Consider the following 10,884-nt stretch of genomic DNA (forward strand, 5'->3'; position numbering starts at 1 on the left):
TACCCTCTACTTTTAACACCATGGCATTCTGATCCTTCAGGCAAACTCAGAGAAACTCTCTGAAGAACACATCAAGTGTTTGTGGTTCAAGTTTCTCTCAGTGACAGGGAGTCTCCAATGGATCTTTCATAGACATTTTAAAATATAAATCTCTGGTTATGTAATTGCTTATTATAATAACCATGAACCAAGAATCATGCCACAGAACCATTCACAGAAAAATATATCAGAAATTAGAGAAAATGTATTCTAACAACTTCCTTTCACATGTGGGAAAACTGAGATTCAAAAATATTGTCACCAGCCCAAGGTCAAACAGTTCATGAGTTATAGAGAGGTGGAATCAAATACAGATCTTCTAGAATTCTGTCTAATGGCATCTCAACTTTACTACACTTGATCTTAGCCAAAAGGCCGAGAAGCGATTAATGGCATCTCAACTTTAAAAAGCACTGCTCTGGGGCGTCTGGCTTCGTTGGTCATGGGAGCATGCAATTTTTGATCTCATGGTCAGGAATTCAAGCCCATGTTGGGTGTAGAAATTACTTAAATAAATAAATAAACTTTAAAAAATGAAAGCACTGCCTCTATCCAATGATTGGTTAATGGAGTCAAAGCTAAAATAGGCACTTTTGTCTCCCTAGGAAATGTTCAAGTCCTACAACATTACAGTACAACTAAATCACAGGAACCTAAACAACTAAAGCAAAAGAGAACATGGGGGAGAAAACAGAATAATAAAGCCTTCCCTTAAGCTACATTTTCTAACACTGTTCTTGAAAAGCAAAAATCAATTTTTATAGAGTTCACTTCAGAGGAAAAATTCAGTGGAGACTATTTTTAAACAAAATTAAAAATTCAGGAGTGCAGTTAAAACACACTTAAAAGAATTAAAAAAATAAATGTTGTAAAGCAATAATTAGTGCCTAAAAAGGAATCATTATAGAAATAAAATGATTGTGATTATTATCTTTCCCAAGGTAATATAACCTCCAATAATCATTTTATGTTTAAAAAGATAGTAACAACTTTTGAAGTTTGAATAACTTCTCCTATTTCACCTGAATTTTAATATATACAATTGAACTATCTAAAAATATGACGAATTAGGGTATTTCTAAAATTCTCAAAATAGTGCATGCAATTATGTTATTTATTCTCACAATTGAGAAGTTTACAATTCTGGGATGAAATGTTTCAATGACTCATTGAAAGTTACATAGGAGAGCTGGCATAAATTTAAAAAGTGAAGAAAGCTGGTGATTCTGTGGATATACTGTGAATGCCTTCCCAGCCAACACCTCTCTGAGAAGCATCCTCAGACCCAGACTCTGATAAAGGGACAGGCTGCCTTCTGATGTGACTGTGACTTCAATGCAAGCACAATTGATGGGAATAAAGGTGCATATGTATTCCAAAATAATCTAATCTTATTCTCTCAGAAATTTGCTGTTTAACTCAGGGATTTAGGTTTTTGGTATTATTTCTCAAAGTTATAAGGTGTTGTTCAGTTGGTATTTGAACCAGTGTCATAGAAATCTACACTCACCATGAGTTAAGAGAGAGTCATATTCAAGACATTCTGAAGAGACCAATGAAGCCAATGTGTAGCATACAGCCTCAAACAAATAGCTAGAGTAAGAGAGAACTAGAGTGTAAGGGAGAGAAGGGACAAGATAATGGGACAGAGGCTTCTTATTAACCTTCTAATATATATTAAATCAGCTGTATTTCCTACAACTGGGTTCCTTGAGACTCCTTGGGCTCCTCAGTGCTTTATAGCCATCAAATCTGTTAGGGTCATTCAGAGATAATAAATTAGGTCCCCAGTATGGAACCAATTGACAAATAATTTTAGAAGCACAATAAAAATCAAATAGCTTTAGTGATAAAAGCTACGTCTGTTAATAACTCACCCTGAATTTGTCAGATTTCCCTACCTATGCACAACCTCAGAAGGGATACTACAGCTGTCCAGGTACAAGGGCCTGTAACTGACAAAAACCACAGCACAGAGGCACAGATAATACATATCTCTGAGCTTAGGCAAACTTCAGAATGAGAGCAGAAAGAAGTGGGTGAGCTACACACATTCAGTGTATTCTTCAAACTCATCAAACAAGGTAAGTCATGTCCACTTCTCTGTGATGTTAGGCCTCATCGCAGACGTTCCTATTTAATTAGTCTGGGTATTACCAGACATTGAGACTTTTAAAACTCCCCAGATGATACTAATATTTAGTCCATCTTGAGAACCTCCTTTCTAAGGAAGACATTCTAGAGAAAGTCCCACAGCTCCTGCAAGCCTTTGTGCACTCTTGGCTATTGAACATTCATTTGACTTACGGTTAACCTAGGCTGTAATTATGCCTCTCATGTGAGCATAACAGCATTTTTGCTGGAACTATCCTGCTTCCATACTCAAGAGGCTCCAAAATACCACGACTTCTGTCTGGACTATCTAATCCTCTGATGGGTAATATATATCCCACAGAAAACTGAGCAACCCACCAAAAACTACTTTATCAATTAAATTAACTCCAAAGGTGGTTCAATCCAAAACTGTATATTCTTCTATTTCCCACCTCAAATTATGTTAATTCCTGTTCATTAAAGCTCGAGTTTCTGCAATAAGATTAAATGACTAAGATATACCAATGATAAAATAACAGCTAACATATATTCCATATTCGAATACAAATCCCTTCCATAATTATTTCATGGGAATTATAGAAAAAAAATCCAAAGACATTTTATGTTTAAAATCAAAATATTTTATTCAGATGAAAGAATTTAAAACCCAGTGAACTTAAAGTTCTCAATTTCTTATTTAATCTCTGCAAGAAGAAGACTTGATGCTTATAGCTATTGTATCAGGTTTCATCTACTGAAAAAGCTATAAATCCCATAGCATGTATAAAGTTGAATTTAAATCAAAATCTCTAATGTGCCTCATTAAAAAAAAAATCAAAGCATTAGCAGGACATTATTATTATCATAGAACTGGACTATTCCTGACAAATTTATAAAATAAACCAAACCACAACACCAAACATGCCCTGGTAAAATTATATTACAAGAATATACTTACTGTCGTCATCAGCCAAAAGATCTCAATTCTGTCTGTATATTATAATCACCTGAAGTACTTTAAAAAGAACCTGGTATCTTTCCAAGCAAAATTAAATCTGTATCTCTAAAGAAGGAATTTGTGCTAATACATTTTTTATATCTCCCCCTTTTTTTCCTTTTTTTTAAAAAATGGGTTTTTTAGCAGTTTTATGTTAACAGAACAATTTTGCAAAAAGTACAAAAAATCCCCATATACTCCCTCATTTCCCCCTCCTTTCTCTGCTATTATTAACATCATGAATCAGTGTGGTACATTTGCTACACTGATTATCCTATACTTGATACATCATTTTTAACCAAAGTCCATACATTACATTTCTATTACAGTTCACAGGACAGTTTGCTCCTTGTGTTATACATTCTATGGGTTTTGACAGATGTATGCTGACATGTATCCGTCATTACAGTATCATATAGAATTTTCACTGCCCTAAAGGTCTCCTCTATTTATCCCTTCTTCCCTGAACCTGAACCTGGGTTCCTTTACTGTCTCCAGAGTTGAACCTTCCCACATGAATTCCTTAGTTGGAATCATGTGGTATGCAGCCTTCTCAGATTGCCTTCTTTCACTTAGCACAATGCATTTTATGTTCCTCCATGTGTTTTCACGGCTTGAGAGCTTATTTCTTTTTATTGCTGAACAAACTTTTAATATATAGATATATCATAGTTTTTATATCCATTCACCTATTGAAGTATATCTTAGCCTAGAGTATTTTAATGTCCAACCAGAATTAAAAATCTACTCCCATATGGGGCGCCTGGGTGGCTTAATCGGTTAAACGTCCGACTTTCGCTTAGGTCATGATCTCGTGGTTCGTGGGTTCGAGCCCCGCGCCGGGCTCTGTGCTGACTGCCACCTCGGAGCCTGGAGCCTGTTTCAGTCTGTGACTCCCTCTCTCTCTGACCCACCCCTGCTCACGCTGTCTCTCTCTCTCTCCTAGAAATAAATAAAAATATTAAAAAAAAAAATCTACTCCCATAGACCAGAGCAGAAACTCAACGGTTTTTGAAGAAAGAAGAAACGCAGAAAACGCTTATTTTAGCCATCGTGGGATTTCAGGCACTCGACGCCAGCATATATTTAAGTATACTTGTAAGAAACATAGTTGAGAGAAAATTCTCATTGGGGGGTTAATATTTTTCACTAAACATTTTTCATTTTGGGGGGAAAGCCACCTATTCATACTGTCTTCTCACGCTGAGTTTGAGCTATTACAGTGTCTAGAAATTTACACTTGTTCCAGTCACCTTATGCTGTTTTACTCCCTCCTCATCTACCCATCAAATTGGATCCTGCCTAATCCATTTATTTGAGGGGCTTTCATACTCGTATAAATAAGCATTTTAGTCCCATGATTTAGTTCAGTCCTTTAATAATAAGGGCACTTATTAAATGGCATAGGAAAGGTTTCCCCTAATCTTTTCATTTGTTTCAAATAGGGATAACACTTTCAGCATATTTCTAAGGAAATCATTTCCTGTTTTTTAGTTTTGGTTTTAGTTTTGGTTTTTGTTGGGTTTTTTGTTTGTTTGTTTTGTTTTGTTTAGCTTGTGACTCCAGAGGCCTATGATGGATCCACTTCTGTCATATGATCCTCAGTATGCTTTCCTACTGATCTATGGAAAGTCACAGGTCTCATACATCATTTCTCATTTTGTTGTTGTTTGTTTTTATTCATCTTCAGTCAGCTCTATTGAGATGTAATTCACAATTCATCCTATACAATTCAATGATATGAAATGTAAAATTCAACATTCTTCAGTATACCCACTGGGTTGTACAACCATCACAACAATCTAATTATAGAACATTTTTGGCTTCTCTAAAAACACTATTCTGATCTTAAGGTGAAAACATTAATTCTTTCATCATCAAATACAGCACTAGCTGTAATTTTTTTAACAGATATCCTTATTCAGGTTTAGGAAATTCCTTTTAACTCCTAGTTTGTCGAATGTTTTTATCATGAAATCGAGTAAATTTGTCTAATGATTTTCAAATGACCATATGATTTTTGTCTTTTATTAATATGATGAGTTACATGAATTGATTTTTGGTTACAAATTCAACCTTTCATTCTTGGAATAAATCCTAGTTGGTCATAAAGTATAATCCTTATTCTGTTTTTGAATTTGTGTTGCCGGCATTTTATTGAGTAATTTTGCATATATATTCATAAGAGATATTAGTCTGTATTTTTTTCTTTTCTTGTGATATTTTGCCCAATTTTCATATCAGTGTATTACTGGACTCATAAAATGAGTTTCCAACTATGTTTTGTTCTCATGTTTTCATCTATGTTTTGAAAAGTTTTGTGAAGAATTTATATTTACTTTTCTTTGGATCTTTGGCAGAATTTACTAGTGAAACTATTTGGGCCTGGATTTTCTTTTGGAAAGTTTAAATTATTAGTTCAACCATTTCACTTGTTGTCAGGCCTACTAAGAATTTCTGTCTCTTCTTGTAGTCAGATTTTGTTTGTGCCTTTCTAGGACTTAGTTCTTTTTATCTGTTATCCAACCTATTGGCTCATAGTAATTTATAATATTATTATAATATTACCTTACAATCTTTATTTCTGTAAGGTCAGCAGTGATGTTCCTCATTTCATTCTCAATTTTAGTAGTTTAAGTTTTCTCTCTTTTATTCTTGGTTAATCTACCTAAAAGTTTGTCAGTGTTACTGATATTTCAAAGAATCAAATTTTGGGTTTATTTATATTTTCTCTATTGTTTTTACTTCTTTATTTCATCTATTTCTAGTTTGAGATTTATTATTTCCTTCCTTCTACTTGCTTTGGGAGTAATCTTCTCTTCTTTCTTCTAGATTCTTATGACGGAAGGCTAAATTTTTGAGTTTATATCTTCTAATATAGGGATTACAGCTTTATTTAAAGTTTTATTGCTTTAGCCAAATCCCATACGCTTTTATATTTTCATTCAACTCAAGCTATTTTTCTCTTTTGTAATCTTTGATCTATTAATTAGTGAAGAACATATTTATTTTCATATATTTCTGAATTTCCCACATATTCTTTCATTACTGATTTCTAACTTAATCTTATTGATATTGGAAAACATCATTTGTATGAATTCAATCCTATTAAATTTATTAAGGCTTGTTTGATGGCCTAGCATATAGTCTGTTCTGGACAAGGTCCCAAGAGCACTTGAGAAGAATGTGGATTCTGCTGCTTTGGGGTGGATGGTTCTATCTATAGATGTCTGTTACGTCTGGCGGGTCTATTTCCATGCTGATTGGCCTAGCTGTTCTTTCTGTTACTGAAAGTGTAGAACTAAAATCTTCAGCTATTATTGTTGAGCTGGATATTCCTCCCACAATTTACTGCATTTTGGAGCTTTGTTGTACGGTGTTTATAAATGTATAACTGTTACACATTTTCATGAATTGACCCTTTATCATTGTAAAATGTTCATCTTTGTGTCAGTAATATTTTTGTTTTAAAATCTATTTTGTCTAATATGAGTAGCTAATACAACTTTCCTTTCCTTCCTAGTTGCATGATATAGCTTCTTCCATGCTAGTACTTTCAACCTGCTTGTGTTTCTGAATACCAAGTATGTCTCTTCTAAGACAAAACATAGAGCTAGATCATGTTTTTACATTTAATCTGACAATCTCTAACTTTTGATTGGATTTTATGATCTATTTTACATTTAATATTATTGATATGATTGGAATGAAATCTCTTTTATCTTTTGTTTTCTATGTGCCTCATGGTCTCCCCCTCCCGCCCCCCGATCTTCCTTTGTTAACTTTTGTAACACTTTAAATCTCTGTAAAGTTTTAATTACATTTTTGAATAATTTATTAGTGGCTTCTTAAGGACTTACAACACGCATCTTAACTTATTAGACTCTGTTGACATTTATACTGACTTAACTTTCATAAAATATAGAAACTTTATGTAGCTCCCTATGTTTTTATGCTATTACTATCACTTATAATATATCTATATATTTTTAAAACTAAAGAATATATTGTTATAGTTATGACTTCATATTCATATGAAGTCATATATTTTAAAGAAGCTAAATAAACAAAAGCATGTATATATGTCAACTTTATTATTTACCTTTTCTAGTTGTCTTTACTTCTGTCTAGTGGCATTTCTGTACTCTAACATGGCTTTGTTCTTTGTTCCCATCCATCTTCTTTGTGCCATTATTGTCAAATATGTTACATTTCCATACGTCATATGCCCAACATCATCATGTATGTGGTATATTACACAATTGCTTTTCAAATCACTCAACAAAAAAAAGAAAAAGAACTATGCAATTATGCTGTATTTTGTAATTACCGACATCATAACATTTACCGGGACTCTGCTTTTTCTTGTGGTTTTGAATTACTCTCTATGTCACTTGTTTCAGTCACAATAACTTCTTTTAAGTTTGATCTGCTAGCAACAAATTCTCTCATCTTTGTTTATCTAGGATGTCTTTATCTTACCCATTTATCTCACCCACATTTTTGAAAGATAATAAGATTTTTTAACAGTGTTTGCTTTTAGCACTTTGTCATCCCACCACCTTCTGAACTCTATAATCTGATGTCAGGCTCCTTTATTTTTGCTTCTTTCAAGACTTTATCTTTCAACATTTTGACTCTGACTGATATGGGTATTTTCCTCTTTGTGCCTATCTTAATTTTTTTTTTTTTTGTAATGTTTCTTTTTGAGAGAGAGAGTGAAACAGAGACAGTGCACCTATGGGGAAGAGCAGAGAGAGAGGGGACAGAGGATTTGAATCAGGCTCTTCAGTGACAGCAGAGAGCCCGATGGATGTGGGGCTCAAAGTCACAAACCATGAGTTCACAGCCTCAGGTGAATTCGGATGCTTGACCAACTGAGCCACTCAGGTGCCCCAACAATTTGTGCTTATCTTATAGTTTCTTGAGATTCTTGGCTTTATACATGAATGTTTTTCATCAAATTTTAGAAGTTATCAGCCTTTATTTCCTTGATTATTTACTCTTGCCTTAACTTTTTGTTTCCTTCTGGTAGCTCTTTTGCAAATATGCTACTGTGTTTAATGATGTTCCACATTTCTCTGAGACTCTGTTAATGTTTCTTCATTCTTTATTCTCTGTTTCAGATTGCAGAACCCTATTGAACTAGCTTAAAGTTCACTGATTTTCTTCTATAAACTCAAGTCTACTGTTAAACAATTCTAGTGAATTTTTTTAGTTTTTGTACTTTTCAATTACAGGATTTTAATTTAGTTCTTTTTAATAATTACTATCTCATAATCGATACTCAATATTTTATGAGGTGATCATCAAACCTTTTATTCTTCAAGCATAGTTTCCTTGAGTTCTTTGAATGTATTTGCAAAGGTGCTTTAAAGTCTTTGTCTCCTAAGTCCACCATCTGGACACTTCAAAGATTTATTCTAGTCCCAATGTTTTCCTTGTGTATGAGTCACACTGTCTTGTTTGTTGTCATGTGTCATATTTGTTGAAAATGGGATATTTTCAAACATATATGGCACAAATCCTGGATACTAATTATACCTGGTTGTTGTTATTTGCTTGGTCACTGGTTTATTTGTTGAGAGACTTGACTGAAATGATTCTATAAGGTATACTTTTCCTGCAGTATGCAACCTCTGATATTGTCACACATATTGTCCTCCCTTAATGTTGTTGTTGTTGTTTAATCTTGGTCACTCTTGGGTCAGTATAAACCACTTATTGGTCAAAGGTTACACATAAGCCTCCTTAGGCAGTTAGATTTTTACCCTCTACTATTGGACTTGTGTGTGTGGTTTGGAGACTATCAGAGTTCTGAGATTTCCGCCCCCCTGCACCCCCCACCCCCAACACACACACCATGTTCAGCTGGGAACAGTAGCTAGAAGTTTCTGTCTTTGATCATTCCTGAGAGAATGTGGCCTTGGGCATTCATGTAGTTTTTGAGGTTGTCAGGGATGACTGTAACATTATTTTAAAACTTGGCTTCTTAAGAGAGTCAGGCTCTCATCAGGGGCGCCTGGGTGGCTCAGTCAGTTAAGCATCTGACTTCAGCTCAGGTCATGATCTCATAGTTTGCGAATTTGAGCCCTGTGTTGAGCTCACTGCTGACAACTCAGAACCTGGAGCCTGCTTCAGATTCTGTGTCTCTGCCCCTTCCCTGCTCGGTCTCTGTCTTTCTCTCTCTCAAAACTAAACATTAAAAATTTTTTTAAAGAAGTCGGCTCTGTTCAGAGTAGTTATTGTTAAGCCAATGTCCAGTTTCAGCTCCTTTGCTGTGAAACTTTAGACATTGTTGATCTATCTGAGGCTTGGAGAAAGCTTTCAAGTCTATCCCACATCTTGACTATTCCTGAGCAAGTTCAACCTAGAAGAATCTGTGCACTGACTTTCCAAACCCTAGAGCTGTCTGTGATCCCAGGAGGGCTTTTATTGATTGTCTCTCTCCCTGGTTCTCTTTACTCAGCCTCTGGCTACTCTGCCATTTTATTTGTATGAGAGCTACCAGCATCTTAGCCTTGAGGCTCACAATAATGTGTTTTTCTACTACCACAACCTTGAAAGAAGGATTATTCTTCTTATAATAACAAAAGTATTTCTTTTATTTATTTACTTATAAGATCTAACCCTTCACTGTGAAAGAAATGACACACTGAGGCTCAGCTATCTAAAGTTACTTTCAGAATTCAGTGATTAACAATCCCAGAGTGGGTTGGTTGAAAGTTGTCTTGACTGCGAGGCAGTGTATCTAGCACAGTATACCTGGCATGAATGATTTTAATCTAAAACATCACATGGGTTCTATAGCACCATGTGGAACTCAACTCCCTTTGTGGATAAAAGCCTAGGCCTCAGCTTATAGATTTAGCTTAAAAAGACTATTCAAGCAGCTGAAAAATTATTTCTTACTTTAATATCTAAAGGTCTATTTAGGAACGATTCCCTGTGGTAGACAGAGTTGATAAGGATAAGATATCCTCTCCCCTTGCCTCAAGATTCCCAGCCCTTGCTGTACAAACCTTCTCCTAGTGATTAAAACACTAATGTGTTACTATGGATTTAGCAGATGTAATTAAAATCCCTAATCAATTGGTTTTAAATTGGGGATATTATCCTAGGTGAGTCTGATCTAATCAAACAAGTTCTTTAAAATAAAGCAAAGTGGCAGCACTTTCTTTTTCTTTTTCTTTTACGGCTGAATGGTATTCCATTATATGTATATCCCAGAATTTCCTTACCATTCATTTGTTGACAGACATTTAAGCTGTTTCCATATCTTGGCTATTGTGAATAATGCTGCAGTGAGCATGAGAGTGCAAATATCTCTTCAAGATAATGATTTCGATTTGGGACAACATATATCCGGAAATGGGATTGCTGGATCTCTCATATGAGAGTACTATTTTTAATTTTTGCGATTTATAATAACCATCTAACAGATGTGAACTTGTAGCTCGCTGTAGTTTTGATTTGCATTTCCTTGAATATTAGTGAGGTTGAGCACCTTTTCATATACATATTGGCCATTCTGTATGTATTCTTTGGAGAAATGTCTAACAAGTCCTTTCTCTATTTTTTAATTGAGTTATTTGGATTTTTGCTACTGAGTTGTAGGAGTTTCAATATGTTTTGGAAACTAACTCCTTATCAGATATATAGTTTGCAAATATTTTCTTCCTTTCTAGGTTGACTTTTCACTCTGTTTATTGTTTTCTTTGCAATGCAGAAGTTTTTAGTTTTATGTAGTCTCA

The 10,884-nt window shown here is 34.6% G+C and overlaps 1 pseudogene; it reads right to left on the bottom strand.

Annotated features, from left to right (window-relative positions):
* Positions 1–332: 332 nt before the first annotated feature.
* Positions 333–426, bottom strand: LOC120223927 (annotated as a pseudogene).
* Between the last annotated feature and the right edge of the window lie 10,458 nt (positions 427–10,884).

This window comes from Hyaena hyaena, unplaced genomic scaffold (assembly GCF_003009895.1).
Source record: "Hyaena hyaena isolate Hyena2069 unplaced genomic scaffold, ASM300989v1 scaffold_1079, whole genome shotgun sequence".
Classification (NCBI taxonomy): Eukaryota; Metazoa; Chordata; class Mammalia; order Carnivora; family Hyaenidae; genus Hyaena; species Hyaena hyaena.